Here is a 19,628-nt window from a genome sequence, read left to right on the forward strand (position 1 = left end):
TTCTTCCATGTGGCACAGATCGGATATGGCCCATGTACTTGTAAGCAGGAACAAATCACATGAATTCCGATTTACTCAAATCTGATTCAGGCCTTGTTCATATGTGGAAATTTATCCCATATGAGTCGGATCTGTGTTTTCGTGTCTGCAGTGTAAGCAGGTTGATCGGATTTTCACCTGTCAATGAGAGTCGCTTGTCATTAGAAACCGTAGCGAATGACGTCAAGTCTGACACTTTCTTTTCACAACAGACTTCAGCAGAGTCCCAAACCTTAAATCTCATACACGAGGACTTAAACAGCTTTTATATTGTCATATAGCACAGGTATTTAAGCATGAGAGCGAGAGAGTGCAATATGTCTGCCATGTAACCAATAAAAACTAATATAAAACTAGTGCATAGCTACATCACGTGCATAAATCTCGCCATGGACATTGCATTAAGATGCCTAAAGGTTTAAAAGAAAAAGGCCTATATATCAAAAGAAGATGGACAAATGAGAACCTTTCTGTCATAAACTGTAGTACAACCAACTAATAGATTACACACAGGAATTGAGAAAAGAGCACTCTTAAATTATCAGCTGTTAGTCAGCGCCCGCTCTTTTTTTCGCGCTCAATGCGTCTTTGTCGTGTGCTGTGTAAATGTAGACGATCGGATACGAGTCACATTTAAAAGATAATGTAAGCAGGTCATCACAAAAAAAAATCGGATACAGTCACGAAATCGGAATTGACCATCAAGATCTTCAGTGTAAATGCAGCCAAAGAGTCATGGTGTTAATTTGTTTCTTTTAACGACAGCAGAAAAAAAAAAAAAAAACACCAATTATTTAAAGTGTACAACTGTACAAGCTAAAAATTAACATTTATTTTTATATCTTTTTTTTTCTCCACAAAGTGTGCAGCTTTTGTCACTGCAGTGTATCTTGGGCTTAATTACTTACTAAATGAAGTATACTTTTATACTTGACCTTTACTTAAGTATACTTCTTTTTCCTAAGGGTGTATTCACCGACTTACCAAGATCAGTCTTGTGCAGCCAGGAGTAGTATTGCTGCTCTGACAGCCAAGTTGGGCCAAAGCTAGGAATGCTCCGATTAGGATTTTTGCAGCTAATATCGAGTAGCGATTTCTTGTCATGGTGATCGGCTAATACTGATTACCGATTCTAATGCTTCAAGCTTTATAATGCATTGAGCACATCTTCCTCTAAGTATGAACCTTAAGAGAAGATCTAGCCTTGCCTAAGAGAATAAAGGAAGGATGCTGCATTTAATACCTTAAACACGTCTCTTATAACCATCTTATAACAAGGTGTGAACGTGTCATGGTCAGAAGCAGCTTTACAAAAATGAGTTCATCCATTAATTTTACTCTGGCTTAGACCCTAAGTTATCAGGGGTCACCACAGCGGAATGAACCGCCACAGAAAATAATATAACGCAGAAATAAAAATTGTTATGAAAAGTTACAATGCAATTTGGAAACACTGCAAATGACGAAAGAAGAATTCAACATGGCTCAACCAAGAACAAGTTTGGAGCGTATGTTTGATGCATAAAAATGAAACTGCACACCCATGAGTCTAAAACTTCTTTACTAAAAGCAAAAAGGTCTATAAACTACTGTTTATAGCAATGAGTCTATTCCAAAAATGTATATTATTAAATATTCACTGAAAAAAAAAAAAATTTAAGTTTTATTTATCTAATAGTTCCAGCCAGCTTTTAGTGAACTTGCAATATTGTCAATCAGAACTTTCAGTTGTTATACATGTAAAAAGGCCTAAATCCATGCAGGACCATTCAAATATTTTGGTGGTCTCCAACTAATGACAGCAGATCACTCAGAGATAGAGGGATTTGCACTTGCGATATCTTTACTGCTCTATTCATTTAACCGAAGAATGTAATGTAATGCTTAGAACATTACTGTGCCTCTCGCGATCTGTTGTCTTGCTCATTCGCTCTCGTCGCCATGATTTCCGAGTAATATACCTTATTTTGGGGGATCACGGGGCCGGTATAAATTTGCGGGAGACTCGCGGAGTTTCTGGAAGCGGTCAGGTTGGATGAGACGCTAGATGGGGGAGAACGCGTCACAGCAGCTCAAAACACTGGAGATGCAATGGCTGCACTTGCAACAAAGTATGCATCACTCGCGCGACTCACGCTAATAAACTAAACAGAGGTCGCATCGCATCTGTAAATATTTTAGCTGCTGCGACCGAGCGCATTACGCTCCCACACATCGGCCCGATGCCAATTCTACCCCGTAGGCCTTCCCCTTGCCCCTTCCCCTCGTTTTGCGCGCCCACGTCAAGGGGTAGGGGTGTCCCAATTCTCTTTAGCTTGAAGGCGTAGGGCTAAGGGGAAGGGGTGAATAACCCTTCGAACAAAGATTTTTCAGGACCACACTCGAAACCAAGGCGTATCAAAATTTCCCAGAATACACCAGCCACAACGGCAGATAGTTACACCCGGATGTAAGGAGATCCAAAACGTAGTATTTTTTGTCATTATTACAAACGTTTACAACAAACAAACACATGTTTTAATATATTCATAACGGCGTACGTGTTTTAACATCACGCTTAAAAAAAACCCCGCTAAAATAAAAAAAAATAAAAAATCGCTAAATTTCGCAATTTATAGTCCATAATCATAACTCCTGCATAGCAGTCCCACAGCATTCTGTCACTCGATGACACTCGAATACCCTGTCAGAAAAGTCTAATGGCCGGGAATGGGCTTTTTACGGCGTCTGCTATAATGTTAATGTTGTTTTTGGTGTGTTTACACAGATGAATATGGCCACTGTGTTAAATGCGCAGTATTATGGTCTTATTGTCACATTAGACCGATATGATAACATAATGTATGCCTTCAGTGATTTCCTGAAGTTAAATACCAATAAATAACTCGAGTGGAATAACTACAGCAGTCGCTATCGCCCAGTCTCATATAATGCAAAAGATCGCGATGACATATGATGACGAGTGCAGGTGCAGTAGTGCTGTCCCAATTCTTAGGGGTAGGTTTTGAAGCCCTTCCTCTTCACCCTCGGTTTTAAGGGCCAAGGGGTAGGGGTACAAAAATAGAAATTGGGATTGGGCCATCATTTACCTTTGTTTTGGCTGCTGTAGGCTATGCATAACATACGGAAGTGCACGTTCGTCTCGGGTCCTGTCAGACGTGGCGCGCAGTCTCATTCCCATACAGCAGAAAGTGGCTGTGTAAAACTCCACTGCGGGCGATTCAGAGAGCAGAAATATGTAATCGAGCGACCATGTAGAGACCGAAATCACATGTCGTTGTGTAAATAAGAGATTACATTTGGCTATTTAGCTTGTTTATTAAAAGAAGTTGTGATCTGGTGCTATGTATAAATACAATTAACTTGACTTCAAGGGGGCGGGGAGCCCCCCTAATATAACGGTGGGGGAAACACTGTGGGCCTAGAGTGGCACCGGAATCTTCAGGCGAAACCCAATTCTGAATCGTGCCAGGTGGTCGGTGATCTCACTGCGTGTTACGTATTGTGCGTGAGGCCCATACTGTTTGAGAGTTTGCATCTGGTTGCAGTGTGTGCAAGTAACCTGATAGTAACTGCAGTAGGCGTTGGGGAAAGTCTAGCCAGATAGCTCATCATTGTGATTTTCATCTGGATGCCTTTTAACTCACCATCAAATCTCAAGAAGCATGTAAAGCCAAGTCTGAACTAGAGCTGCACAATTAGTCGTAAAAAGATCGCGATCTCGATTCGACCCCCTAGACGATCTTAATCCAGCATTTCTACGATTCTGTCAATCATGTTTTCGAGTTCAGGAGAGAAGCAATGGTGGCCGCACAAGTCTTCACATTGTTTTACGTACGTTGTTCAGCAACGTGGACACCGTTAAATGGTGCTGAAAGAGTCACATGCTGTATTTTTAAGATATAATTCAATTCACCCCCTAAAAATGACATTTCTGTCTTCATGTAATGTATTTGCGACCGCAAAATCACGTGACGTGAGCTGACCGTCAGCTGTTACCACGCGTGCCTCTGAATGAAGTCTACTTTGGTGAACAGAACCTGCATAGACTGGGATTCGTTAATAACAGGTAGTAATGTTGTAAATAACATTCAGTTTGTGGCACAGAGTGATCGTTTGGGAGCCGCGCGGGAAGTGAACCGCTCTTGGCAGTGTAAATGAAACCGAAAGCGAGCGCACGGTGTTGTCAGATGTTGCGGACTGATTCCAGCCCTAAAAGTATCCAAAACCCGCCGAAATGCAAAAATACCCACGCAGTCGTCTGTGTTCAAGAAAACCCTGTCAGGGACAGATTTAAAGCAAAAAATTACAGATTGTAAGCATATGTCTCAATCACAGTAATGCAACATCAGAGCTCAGCATTAATGACCAGGACAAGTCTAAAGTCTGTTCAAGTCCACAGCGCTTTCATTTCTAAAGCCGATCGCAGCCCTTTCTGTTGAGCAGGTGAAGACAATAACCAATCATAGGGGTGTAAGACCTCGCCTGTCAGCGCTCGAAAAGCAAGCGGGATGATATTTACATTAGTTTATTAGCTATAAAGGCTTGATACTTTCAGAAAGAGTGTTTTCTTTGAGCAGGTCAAATTAAGGGTACAGTAGAGTAGGGTAGAGTACAGTTAAGGGTACGTATACTGCTGTATTAAAGAACAAAATTGTATTACAAATAATATGTAAATATTTTTATAGATTTTAATAAAAAAATTCTTGTGTTGTGATCAAAAAATCAAATTACGTATGGAAAGCATCGTCATTGCAGCGAGATTTCGAATTGAACGGAATCGATGGCATGATAATCGTAATCGAACCAAACCGTGAGACCAGTGTAGATTCACACCCCTACTCGTTACAATTATAGACCTTTTTCTTGGCTGCTGCATGGAGGGCGCCCTTAACGACCAGCGTCTTCCGGTAGAATGTTTAGAACTTCCGCTTACAGCGTTTACAACCAGTAATTTGCGATCCGAAAATGGGCTTCAATAGCGTTTCGAGTGGATTACAGAGTGTTTTTGTGACACACAACTTTGAAAGGTGTGTGTTAAAGCTGTTATAATCGGTCAGATCTGTGATTCAAGCGCGAGTGAAAAACAGCATCGTAAGCCATGTTTCTTTTTGTTCTGCTTAACCACGTGTCTCCAAAAAAGATATTTAAAATAAACAAAACAACATGATGTCTTTTGACTGCTTTCTGTTATAACTACATTACACAATACTTGTACTTTTACTTTGAGTACTTGAGTAGTAAACTTTGAAATAAACTACTTGCAATACTTAAGGACAAAAAGTGTTGATACTTCCACTTAAGTATGGTGCTTAAAGAGCACTTCAGCTTCTACTCAAGTCACTTTTTGTGATAGAGCACTTGTACTTTTACTTAAGTCTGCGTCTCTGGTACTCTATACATCTCTGATTCTGAGTATTCATAATTAATAATGGCGGAGATGATAATATGGTGGAGAATGCGGGCGCGCAAATTTTTCCATTCCGTTGTGATTGTATTGCGCGCACCAAAGTGACCAAAAGTGTGAGCAGCTGGCTCTCTGTCTCTCCACAGCTGGAAGGGCGCACGTCTTTCAGCCATTCACTAGCACACAGATGACTACTGTAAGTGTAACTATTAAACTGCAGTTCACAATAATTAAAAATCGATTTTGCAAAGACGCACGTCATGGAAATGATTTAAATACTATTGCGCCTGTCTTCTGAGATAGTTGAAATCTATCCGTTAAAGGGCTTACTATTGTAACTAGAGTGAGGCTAGGCGCTGCCTGTTTCTCCTATTTCTAGACTATATTCTCACGTTGTTTGAAACTGTTAGATTAGCTACCTAACGTTTGAACCTTTTTGTTTGCCGCCGAGCGAAATTAGTTCAGAACTGCTGGCTGGCTTCTAAATGAATGTATTTGGGAGTTGCAAGCTTGCCTATTAACGGCTTTCAGATGAAAGGAATTGTCAGAATCATAAGCGCGTTTCCTAAAGGGTACCTGTATCTGATATGGATGTAAAATCCCTTATTTTCAGCTTTAAATAGCGAAAGCCTATTCTCTTAGAACAGCCGCTGTGAGTCAAGACAAATCTGTGTGTGTAAACTTTCACCGCAGTCTCGAGAGACGTCTCGTATTTTATTGTTGTTTATCTAGGTTATCTGAATGTAATGGTCAGATATCATAATGTAATAGTATGTGTTACATAATAGTGTTACTGCGACATGATATGAGAAGTGACCGTTTTAGCCAATCTTAGTGATTGGTATTTTACCGTCCGTGAAGTGAGCCGTGTTCAGTTCATGAATGACAGTCTTTTTTTGTAAATTAAACCGCTCCCCGAACGCTCATTGGCTCATCACACACGTGTCTCGTGCGCTGTTCATCCTGTAATGTTTTCTACTCATATAGAATTTTTAAATTCTTTATACCACTTTCCAATTTTCTCTTTTTACTCCTGCTTCCATCATAGGATGATAGAAGCTTTATGAGCCATCAGATACTAAGCATACTAATGATTTTTACTTAGATTGGTTGGCCCAAAATAGTAGATTTTACTAGTACTGCCTTTATCTTAGACTGGTGTTTGTGTGGTTACGGTACAGGTTGTCCATTTTGCAAATCAAAAGATTGGGTTCGTCTGTCTGACATAACTGACCCCTGCTGAAGGACACGTCAGATACCTTGGCCTTGTAACTCGGGTTGCAAACCGCAGTGAGGCATCAGCAACATCGTACTCCAAGTAGCATCTACCGTGTCAACTGGCATTCGGTCAATCTTGGTTAATTACCCTGTCATGATTCCACAAGTGTGCCTGCCTGCGTGAGATTGGCAACTTCACTTTATAGGCCAGTGTTTTCCCCTAGGTTTACAGTTTTGGGGGGTGAGGGGGCTCGGCGTGACGTGGCGCGGCGTATCTGTTCGGACTGACACCGACACAAAGGCTGCATTTACACCACACTGTTCAAGTGACTCAATTCCGATTTTATTCTTCCATGTGGCACAGATCGGATATGGCCCATGTACTTGTAAGCAGGAACAAATCACATGAATTCCGATTTACTCAAATCTGATTCAGGCCTTGTTCATATGTGGAAATTTATCCCATATGAGTCGGATCTGTGTTTTCGTGTCTGCAGTGTAAGCAGGTTGATCGGATTTTCACCTGTCAATGAGAGTCGCTTGTCATTAGAAACCGTAGCGAATGACGTCAAGTCTGACACTTTCTTTTCACAACAGACTTCAGCAGAGTCCCAAACCTTAAATCTCATACACGAGGACTTAAACAGCTTTTATATTGTCATATAGCACAGGTATTTAAGCATGAGAGCGAGAGAGTGCAATATGTCTGCCATGTAACCAATAAAAACTAATATAAAACTAGTGCATAGCTACATCACGTGCATAAATCTCGCCATGGACATTGCATTAAGATGCCTAAAGGTTTAAAAGAAAAAGGCCTATATATCAAAAGAAGATGGACAAATGAGAACCTTTCTGTCATAAACTGTAGTACAACCAACTAATAGATTACACACAGGAATTGAGAAAAGAGCACTCTTAAATTATCAGCTGTTAGTCAGCGCCCGCTCTTTTTTTCGCGCTCAATGCGTCTTTGTCGTGTGCTGTGTAAATGTAGACGATCGGATACGAGTCACATTTAAAAGATAATGTAAGCAGGTCATCACAAAAAAAAATCGGATACAGTCACGAAATCGGAATTGACCATCAAGATCTTCAGTGTAAATGCAGCCAAAGAGTCATGGTGTTAATTTGTTTCTTTTAACGACAGCAGAAAAAAAAAAAAAAAAACACCAATTATTTAAAGTGTACAACTGTACAAGCTAAAAATTAACATTTATTTTTATATCTTTTTTTTTCTCCACAAAGTGTGCAGCTTTTGTCACTGCAGTGTATCTTGGGCTTAATTACTTACTAAATGAAGTATACTTTTATACTTGACCTTTACTTAAGTATACTTCTTTTTCCTAAGGGTGTATTCACCGACTTACCAAGATCAGTCTTGTGCAGCCAGGAGTAGTATTGCTGCTCTGACAGCCAAGTTGGGCCAAAGCTAGGAATGCTCCGATTAGGATTTTTGCAGCTAATATCGAGTAGCGATTTCTTGTCATGGTGATCGGCTAATACTGATTACCGATTCTAATGCTTCAAGCTTTATAATGCATTGAGCACATCTTCCTCTAAGTATGAACCTTAAGAGAAGATCTAGCCTTGCCTAAGAGAATAAAGGAAGGATGCTGCATTTAATACCTTAAACACGTCTCTTATAACCATCTTATAACAAGGTGTGAACGTGTCATGGTCAGAAGCAGCTTTACAAAAATGAGTTCATCCATTAATTTTACTCTGGCTTAGACCCTAAGTTATCAGGGGTCACCACAGCGGAATGAACCGCCACAGAAAATAATATAACGCAGAAATAAAAATTGTTATGAAAAGTTACAATGCAATTTGGAAACACTGCAAATGACGAAAGAAGAATTCAACATGGCTCAACCAAGAACAAGTTTGGAGCGTATGTTTGATGCATAAAAATGAAACTGCACACCCATGAGTCTAAAACTTCTTTACTAAAAGCAAAAAGGTCTATAAACTACTGTTTATAGCAATGAGTCTATTCCAAAAATGTATATTATTAAATATTCACTGGAAAAAAAAAAAAATTTAAGTTTTATTTATCTAATAGTTCCAGCCAGCTTTTAGTGAACTTGCAATATTGTCAATCAGAACTTTCAGTTGTTATACATGTAAAAAGGCCTAAATCCATGCAGGACCATTCAAATATTTTGGTGGTCTCCAACTAATGACAGCAGATCACTCAGAGATAGAGGGATTTGCACTTGCGATATCTTTACTGCTCTATTCATTTAACCGAAGAATGTAATGTAATGCTTAGAACATTACTGTGCCTCTCGCGATCTGTTGTCTTGCTCATTCGCTCTCGTCGCCATGATTTCCGAGTAATATACCTTATTTTGGGGGATCACGGGGCCGGTATAAATTTGCGGGAGACTCGCGGAGTTTCTGGGAGCGGTCAGGTTGGATGAGACGCTAGATGGGGGAGAACGCGTCACAGCAGCTCAAAACACTGGAGATGCAATGGCTGCACTTGCAACAAAGTATGCATCACTCGCGCGACTCACGCTAATAAACTAAACAGAGGTCGCATCGCATCTGTAAATATTTTAGCTGCTGCGACCGAGCGCATTACGCTCCCACACATCGGCCCGATGCCAATTCTACCCCGTAGGCCTTCCCCTTGCCCCTTCCCCTCGTTTTGCGCGCCCACGTCAAGGGGTAGGGGTGTCCCAATTCTCTTTAGCTTGAAGGCGTAGGGCTAAGGGGAAGGGGTGAATAACCCTTCGAACAAAGATTTTTCAGGACCACACTCGAAACCAAGGCGTATCAAAATTTCCCAGAATACACCAGCCACAACGGCAGATAGTTACACCCGGATGTAAGGAGATCCAAAACGTAGTATTTTTTGTCATTATTACAAACGTTTACAACAAACAAACACATGTTTTAATATATTCATAACGGCGTACGTGTTTTAACATCACGCTTAAAAAAAACCCCGCTAAAATAAAAAAAAATAAAAAATCGCTAAATTTCGCAATTTATAGTCCATAATCATAACTCCTGCATAGCAGTCCCACAGCATTCTGTCACTCGATGACACTCGAATACCCTGTCAGAAAAGTCTAATGGCCGGGAATGGGCTTTTTACGGCGTCTGCTATAATGTTAATGTTGTTTTTGGTGTGTTTACACAGATGAATATGGCCACTGTGTTAAATGCGCAGTATTATGGTCTTATTGTCACATTAGACCGATATGATAACATAATGTATGCCTTCAGTGATTTCCTGAAGTTAAATACCAATAAATAACTCGAGTGGAATAACTACAGCAGTCGCTATCGCCCAGTCTCATATAATGCAAAAGATCGCGATGACATATGATGACGAGTGCAGGTGCAGTAGTGCTGTCCCAATTCTTAGGGGTAGGTTTTGAAGCCCTTCCTCTTCACCCTCGGTTTTAAGGGCCAAGGGGTAGGGGTACAAAAATAGAAATTGGGATTGGGCCATCATTTACCTTTGTTTTGGCTGCTGTAGGCTATGCATAACATACGGAAGTGCACGTTCGTCTCGGGTCCTGTCAGACGTGGCGCGCAGTCTCATTCCCATACAGCAGAGAGTGGCTGTGTAAAACTCCACTGCGGGCGATTCAGAGAGCAGAAATATGTAATCGAGCGACCATGTAGAGACCGAAATCACATGTCGTTGTGTAAATAAGAGATTACATTTGGCTATTTAGCTTGTTTATTAAAAGAAGTTGTGATCTGGTGCTATGTATAAATACAATTAACTTGACTTCAAGGGGGCGGGGAGCCCCCCTAATATAACGGTGGGGGAAACACTGTGGGCCTAGAGTGGCACCGGAATCTTCAGGCGAAACCCAATTCTGAATCGTGCCAGGTGGTCGGTGATCTCACTGCGTGTTACGTATTGTGCGTGAGGCCCATACTGTTTGAGAGTTTGCATCTGGTTGCAGTGTGTGCAAGTAACCTGATAGTAACTGCAGTAGGCGTTGGGGAAAGTCTAGCCAGATAGCTCATCATTGTGATTTTCATCTGGATGCCTTTTAACTCACCATCAAATCTCAAGAAGCATGTAAAGCCAAGTCTGAACTAGAGCTGCACAATTAGTCGTAAAAAGATCGCGATCTCGATTCGACCCCCTAGACGATCTTAATCCAGCATTTCTACGATTCTGTCAATCATGTTTTCGAGTTCAGGAGAGAAGCAATGGTGGCCGCACAAGTCTTCACATTGTTTTACGTACGTTGTTCAGCAACGTGGACACCGTTAAATGGTGCTGAAAGAGTCACATGCTGTATTTTTAAGATATAATTCAATTCACCCCCTAAAAATGACATTTCTGTCTTCATGTAATGTATTTGCGACCGCAAAATCACGTGACGTGAGCTGACCGTCAGCTGTTACCACGCGTGCCTCTGAATGAAGTCTACTTTGGTGAACAGAACCTGCATAGACTGGGATTCGTTAATAACAGGTAGTAATGTTGTAAATAACATTCAGTTTGTGGCACAGAGTGATCGTTTGGGAGCCGCGCGGGAAGTGAACCGCTCTTGGCAGTGTAAATGAAACCGAAAGCGAGCGCACGGTGTTGTCAGATGTTGCGGACTGATTCCAGCCCTAAAAGTATCCAAAACCCGCCGAAATGCAAAAATACCCACGCAGTCGTCTGTGTTCAAGAAAACCCTGTCAGGGACAGATTTAAAGCAAAAAATTACAGATTGTAAGCATATGTCTCAATCACAGTAATGCAACATCAGAGCTCAGCATTAATGACCAGGACAAGTCTAAAGTCTGTTCAAGTCCACAGCGCTTTCATTTCTAAAGCCGATCGCAGCCCTTTCTGTTGAGCAGGTGAAGACAATAACCAATCATAGGGGTGTAAGACCTCGCCTGTCAGCGCTCGAAAAGCAAGCGGGATGATATTTACATTAGTTTATTAGCTATAAAGGCTTGATACTTTCAGAAAGAGTGTTTTCTTTGAGCAGGTCAAATTAAGGGTACAGTAGAGTAGGGTAGAGTACAGTTAAGGGTACGTATACTGCTGTATTAAAGAACAAAATTGTATTACAAATAATATGTAAATATTTTTATAGATTTTAATAAAAAAATTCTTGTGTTGTGATCAAAAAATCAAATTACGTATGGAAAGCATCGTCATTGCAGCGAGATTTCGAATTGAACGGAATCGATGGCATGATAATCGTAATCGAACCAAACCGTGAGACCAGTGTAGATTCACACCCCTACTCGTTACAATTATAGACCTTTTTCTTGGCTGCTGCATGGAGGGCGCCCTTAACGACCAGCGTCTTCCGGTAGAATGTTTAGAACTTCCGCTTACAGCGTTTACAACCAGTAATTTGCGATCCGAAAATGGGCTTCAATAGCGTTTCGAGTGGATTACAGAGTGTTTTTGTGACACACAACTTTGAAAGGTGTGTGTTAAAGCTGTTATAATCGGTCAGATCTGTGATTCAAGCGCGAGTGAAAAACAGCATCGTAAGCCATGTTTCTTTTTGTTCTGCTTAACCACGTGTCTCCAAAAAAGATATTTAAAATAAACAAAACAACATGATGTCTTTTGACTGCTTTCTGTTATAACTACATTACACAATACTTGTACTTTTACTTTGAGTACTTGAGTAGTAAACTTTGAAATAAACTACTTGCAATACTTAAGGACAAAAAGTGTTGATACTTCCACTTAAGTATGGTGCTTAAAGAGCACTTCAGCTTCTACTCAAGTCACTTTTTGTGATAGAGCACTTGTACTTTTACTTAAGTCTGCGTCTCTGGTACTCTATACATCTCTGATTCTGAGTATTCATAATTAATAATGGCGGAGATGATAATATGGTGGAGAATGCGGGCGCGCAAATTTTTCCATTCCGTTGTGATTGTATTGCGCGCACCAAAGTGACCAAAAGTGTGAGCAGCTGGCTCTCTGTCTCTCCACAGCTGGAAGGGCGCACGTCTTTCAGCCATTCACTAGCACACAGATGACTACTGTAAGTGTAACTATTAAACTGCAGTTCACAATAATTAAAAATCGATTTTGCAAAGACGCACGTCATGGAAATGATTTAAATACTATTGCGCCTGTCTTCTGAGATAGTTGAAATCTATCCGTTAAAGGGCTTACTATTGTAACTAGAGTGAGGCTAGGCGCTGCCTGTTTCTCCTATTTCTAGACTATATTCTCACGTTGTTTGAAACTGTTAGATTAGCTACCTAACGTTTGAACCTTTTTGTTTGCCGCCGAGCGAAATTAGTTCAGAACTGCTGGCTGGCTTCTAAATGAATGTATTTGGGAGTTGCAAGCTTGCCTATTAACGGCTTTCAGATGAAAGGAATTGTCAGAATCATAAGCGCGTTTCCTAAAGGGTACCTGTATCTGATATGGATGTAAAATCCCTTATTTTCAGCTTTAAATAGCGAAAGCCTATTCTCTTAGAACAGCCGCTGTGAGTCAAGACAAATCTGTGTGTGTAAACTTTCACCGCAGTCTCGAGAGACGTCTCGTATTTTATTGTTGTTTATCTAGGTTATCTGAATGTAATGGTCAGATATCATAATGTAATAGTATGTGTTACATAATAGTGTTACTGCGACATGATATGAGAAGTGACCGTTTTAGCCAATCTTAGTGATTGGTATTTTACCGTCCGTGAAGTGAGCCGTGTTCAGTTCATGAATGACAGTCTTTTTTTGTAAATTAAACCGCTCCCCGAACGCTCATTGGCTCATCACACACGTGTCTCGTGCGCTGTTCATCCTGTAATGTTTTCTACTCATATAGAATTTTTAAATTCTTTATACCACTTTCCAATTTTCTCTTTTTACTCCTGCTTCCATCATAGGATGATAGAAGCTTTATGAGCCATCAGATACTAAGCATACTAATGATTTTTACTTAGATTGGTTGGCCCAAAATAGTAGATTTTACTAGTACTGCCTTTATCTTAGACTGGTGTTTGTGTGGTTACGGTACAGGTTGTCCATTTTGCAAATCAAAAGATTGGGTTCGTCTGTCTGACATAACTGACCCCTGCTGAAGGACACGTCAGATACCTTGGCCTTGTAACTCGGGTTGCAAACCGCAGTGAGGCATCAGCAACATCGTACTCCAAGTAGCATCTACCGTGTCAACTGGCATTCGGTCAATCTTGGTTAATTACCCTGTCATGATTCCACAAGTGTGCCTGCCTGCGTGAGATTGGCAACTTCACTTTATAGGCCAGTGTTTTCCCCTAGGTTTACAGTTTTGGGGGGTGAGGGGGCTCGGCGTGACGTGGCGCGGCTTATCTGTTCGGACTGACACCGACACAAAGGCTGCATTTACACCACACTGTTCAAGTGACTCAATTCCGATTTTATTCTTCCATGTGGCACAGATCGGATATGGCCCATGTACTTGTAAGCAGGAACAAATCACATGAATTCCGATTTACTCAAATCTGATTCAGGCCTTGTTCATATGTGGAAATTTATCCCATATGAGTCGGATCTGTGTTTTCGTGTCTGCAGTGTAAGCAGGTTGATCGGATTTTCACCTGTCAACGAGAGTCGCTTGTCATTAGAAACCGTAGCGAATGACGTCAAGTCTGACACTTTCTTTTCACAACAGACTTCAGCAGAGTCCCAAACCTTAAATCTCATACACGAGGACTTAAACAGCTTTTATATTGTCATATAGCACAGGTATTTAAGCATGAGAGCGAGAGAGTGCAATATGTCTGCCATGTAACCAATAAAAACTAATATAAAACTAGTGTATAGCTACATCACGTGCATAAATCTCGCCATGGACATTGCATTAAGATGCCTAAAGGTTTAAAAGAAAAAGGCCTATATATCAAAAGAAGATGGACAAATGAGAACCTTTCTGTCATAAACTGTAGTACAACCAACTAATAGATTACACACAGGAATTGAGAAAAGAGCACTCTTAAATTATCAGCTGTTAGTCAGCGCCCGCTCTTTTTTTTTTTTCGCGCTCATTGCGTCTTTGCCGTGTGCTGTGTAAATGTAGACGATCGGATACGAGTCGCTTTTAAAATATGATGTAAGCAGGTCATCCAAAAAATCGGATACAGTCACGAAATCGGAATTGACCATCAAGATCTGCAGTGTAAATGCAGCCAAAGAGTCATGGTGTTAATTTGTTTCTTTTAACGACAGCAGAAAAAAAAAAAAAACACCAATTATTTGAAGTGTACAACTGTACAAGCTAAAAATTAACATTTATTTTTATATCTTTTTTTTCTCCACAAAGTGTGCAGCTTTTGTCACTGCAGTGTATCTTGGGCTTAATTACTTACTAAATGAAGTATACTTTTATACTTGACCTTTACTTAAGTATACTTCTTTTTCCTAAGGGTGTATTCACCGACTTACCAAGATCAGTCTTGTGCAGCCAGGAGTAGTATTGCTGCTCTGACAGCCAAGTTGGGCCAAAGCTAGGGATGCTCCGATCAGGATTTTTGCAGCTAATATCGAGTAGCGATTTCTTGTCATGGTGATCGGCTGATACTGATTACCGATTCTAATGCTTCAAGCTTTATAATGCATTGAGCACATCTTCCTCTAAGCATGAACCTTAAGAAAAGATCTAGCCTTGCCTAAGAGAATAAAGGAAGGATGCTGCATTTAATACCTTAAACACGTCTCTTATAACCATCTTATAACAAGGTGTGAACGTGTCATGGCCAGAAGCAGCTTTACAAAAATTAGTTCATCCATTATTTTTACTCTGGCCTAGACCCTAAGTTATCAGGGGTCACCACAGCAGAATGAACCGCCACAGAAAATAATATAACGCAGAAATAAAAATTGTTATGAAAAGTTGCAATGCAATTTGGAAACACTGCAAATGACGATAGAAGAATTCAACATGGCTCAACCAAGAACAAGTTTGGAGCGTATGTTTGATGCATAAAAATGAAAATGCACACCCATGAGCAGGGGTGATAGCGTTCCGGCACCACGCCGGATTTCCGGCGTACTGTGGCTGCGGGTAGGGTTGTGACAGTAAGGAAATTTCCCCACCGGTTAATCGACATGTGACAACACCGGTAATACCGGAATCACCGTGGGAGTGGGCATTTTTTCATTTCCTCTTTTTTTCTGCTTTTAAATAGCTTATAAATGCGTGCGTATAATACTTTCACTTTCAGTTTTGCGGGAGTTGCCAATTCGGTGTCAATTGTTTGAATGGACGGAAAGGAAACTACAAAAAAAATCCCTGTTATTAAACAAAACATAACTTTTATTTACATAACGAATAAAACACAACACTGCTACAGGCTGAAAAAACTGTGTAAGTTGGAACCATACAAATAATAACCATAAACGCCTATGTTATATATTAACAGCTTAGTCCTTATGAACAATCCGTTTATAAAATACATTATTAACGAATTTAGGCTATTGAAGAATAAACCGAATATGAAATATGATCCTTGCATAATGATCACAACTAAACAAGCGAGCACTCATTTTATATTTAAACTATATGAAAAAAAATTAAGAATTGGAACATTATGTAAAAAATCAAAGGGCAGGCTAAATAAAAGCGCCTCGTCAGAGCTAAACATCACCGCACATGTGTCACTTTACAGCTTCTGGAAAGATCAGACAACCTATACAGATCACACAATCTCAATAAACAACATGTAAATGTATAAATATTTCGATAAGTATTGTTATGGAATATTTATAACTAAATGATCTTGCTTTTTGGTTTTATCGATACAGCTTTGATCTCTCTTACAAGCGGCAGTTACAGGCGCAGCATAAGGGCGTCTCACACTGTCAGTGGCGGAATACACACAGCACTGCCAAGACGTTTTATTTTTATTTTATTTGTTGCAGATTTGCACGTTGTTCCTTTAAAAAAAAACTTTTATTTTTTAATTCTCTCAAGTTAATGTTGTCTATCGAGTAACTATCGAGTCCCTCGGATTGGAGTTCAGTGCGCATTAAGACTATTGACCAACCGCCCTGTAAGTTTAAACACTACAGGTCCACAGCTCTGGTGTGGTATGAATTACACGTTTTAAATGACAGCGAGACATGCTACGTTTAGTTTTTATTGTAAAATATACATTATAACCCAGTACACGGTAAAATAATGTTTAGAATGGCTTGTCTATTGACGGCGTATAGCCGTTAATTAAATATGCTGAGCATATTTTTATTAAAATTAAAACACATTAATACAAATTAGCCACCCTTTGATTTTTTTTCGTTTACGTATATTTTTATCAAACGAAAAATGCAATGAATTGTTAATTTTAGTTTTCATTTTATTCGAAATAATAGGCCTATAATTTTTAGGCTACACAGCTCATATCTTTGGCTCCAATTGCGTTTTTACAGATATCCTACCAATAGACTTTTTTTTTTTGGCTCAAAGACATTTATGCCTATTAATTTGGTGCATTTTGACAGATTTCGTAAAGGCTTCAGCTATTCTCCCTGTCAGCTGCACCTGCCTAAGTTTTGCAACTTGACTTGTGTTGTGGCTCGATGTCTGAATGAGAGAGAGAGAGAGAGAGAGAGAGAGAGAGAGAGAGAGAGAGAGAGAGAGAGAGAGAGAAAGAAATCAGTCCTCAGATTCGATGTGTGGCGGCACGTCTCAGTTACTTTATTGCAATTTTTAATATTGGCTCATCTAAATAAACTTTTCATATATTAAAAGCCGAAATATTGCCAGACAGAAGAAGCAACTTTCGGTTTTTGAAGAGAGCGGCCTCAGTTATAAAAGATGCGCGCATACACAGGATTCTTTTTGGCCTAGACATTATGGATTTTTTTGACATTAAACACATAATCAAGTGGAAATAAGAACAGCTGACCTTCGGAAAAAGTCCTCACGTTGCCACGATGTTTCTCTGCAGTTGGATTGTCAATGGCGCAGCATTGCTAAATCACTCGTTTTAATAAAAAAAAAAAGATATTTATTATTAAACATTGTGAGATGATGGTCGCGTGAATTTTTTTTTAAATGAGAGTATGCGTTGCGTATGTATGGATCTATCCGCGACCAACCCATAGTTAAACATGAAGGTGCGTGTATAAATTAGTTATGTTTCCATGAAAAAAAAATCTGGTTCACGGATATTGATCTGTCATTTCTCTAGATTCACAGAATTCACTCACTGCTGAAAGCGCCGGATTGGTTTTTATTAAGTGCCATTTTGTGTGCTCGTGAATCATCTTTTGAGTGTAGACGCCATGTAAATAAAAGATTAATTGTGTAATTTAGAGAGCTTTATAAATTATATTGGATCTTTGTGAGATCTCTATGAACTAAGATTAGTGACGCTTTTTAGTGATAATAAGAGGAGCGTGCTTTGCACTTTCCAGGCTATGCAGATACTGCCACCTTTGTCAGGCAAAGTTTGCAGATCGCCTCATTAACGTCGTCAGGTTCTCTTATGCATTTGGTTTGAAGCCAAAATTTTGCCAAATATGCGCCTTTGCATTGCGTTTTAACAATAAATCGTCCGCCATCCTCTTTCTGTAAATTCGACTTTTCTCCTCACGTGGTAAATGAAATATGACGCACTGTAGCTATGTTTAGATTTTAATTATAGAGCATGCTCTCGTTTTAAGTAAATTATTTATAATTATATTTTCCATTTATTTTAAATAAATGTTTAATAAAAAATAAATAAAAAACGAATACTTAAAACAAATGTGGGGACGGTGTCACGGTAGAAAAGTGATGTCACCGGTGTTGCGTCTTAACACCGGTATCACCGTCAACACCGTCTATCGTGGCAAGCCTAGCTGCGGGGGAAAAAAAATCAGGTTCACGGATATTGATCTGTCATTTCTCTAGATTCACAGAATTCACTCACTGCTGAAAGCTCCGGATTGGTTTTTATTAAGTGCCATTTTGTGTGCTCGTGAATCATCTTTTGAGTGTAGACGCCATGTAAATAAAAGATTAATTGTGTAATTTAGAGAGCTTTATAAATTATAACGGATCTTTGTGAGATCTCTATGAACTAAGATTAGTGACGCTTTTTAGTGATAATAAGAGGAGCGTGATTTGCACTTTCCAGGCTAATCCATTCAGAATTTGTATGAAACTTTCGTTTTCGGCACATATACGCTGATATGTTTTGGCAATGACATCTGCATATTTACGCTGGGTTTATTCTCGAAATAACGGTGAAGCAATAGACGGGACAAAAATATATTTCCCCCTTCTCCTTAAACAACTTAGTGTTTCAGCTATGAAATAGTTCAGTTTTGTATGTAGCCTAATGGCAAAGTGTTTATATTTAGTTTCGTTTTTTATTCAGCTTATTTAGAAAAACGTTTGGAGCAGTTTTTATTCGTTAAAATTATTTTTTTTTTAACGAACAGCGCCCAGCGGAAGACCATCATTGTCTGTTTGATCAGTTTGCCTTCTCAGATCATCACGACTTGTCTAAAATAAAAGATATAAAACAGTTCAAGTATAAAACAATGGTAGCTTAAACGTTAAAGAATGTGTGCTATTAGGCGCATAGTTTGCTTATAAAAAGCTTGCAGGACATCGAGGCGCCAGAGCAATCACTTGCATTTTTTCAGTGGGAGCAATTTAAAGTTATCCGTCATTTTTGCTCACAAAGTACGAGTAATACATCAAAAAACGTTACAGCGTTTTTATAAAATAAAGAAAACCAAAATTATGCGCTTTCTGTCGTCTGTTTTTTGAACAGGAGCGCTTAACAAAATGAAGCAAAATGTATATGCCTCACAGACATAATAAATATATTTATAGAAAGCTTTAAATTATTACTTAACGTAATAAAACAAATCGAAAACAAGAAAACTCCTTCATGTAATCCGTAAAGATGAATTTCTAAAGGCGAGTCCAAGAGGAGATTGCCAGTCAGGATCTTTGCGACACTGACTCAGAATAAGTTTATTAATAAATAATTAAGATATGTCCTTACTCTTTCCTCGACACATTTATTGTTAT

The 19,628-nt window shown here is 39.5% G+C and overlaps 1 long non-coding RNA gene across 6 annotated transcripts in view; it reads left to right on the top strand.

Annotated features, from left to right (window-relative positions):
• LOC137490345 (uncharacterized) overlaps positions 1–19,628 on the top strand; it is a 253,142-nt gene that overhangs the window by 199,554 nt on the left and 33,960 nt on the right. The window lies entirely within an intron of this gene.

This window comes from Danio rerio, chromosome 9 (genome assembly GCF_052040795.2).
Source record: "Danio rerio strain M-AB ecotype USA chromosome 9, GRCz13ab, whole genome shotgun sequence".
NCBI classification, from domain to species: domain Eukaryota; kingdom Metazoa; phylum Chordata; class Actinopteri; order Cypriniformes; family Danionidae; genus Danio; species Danio rerio.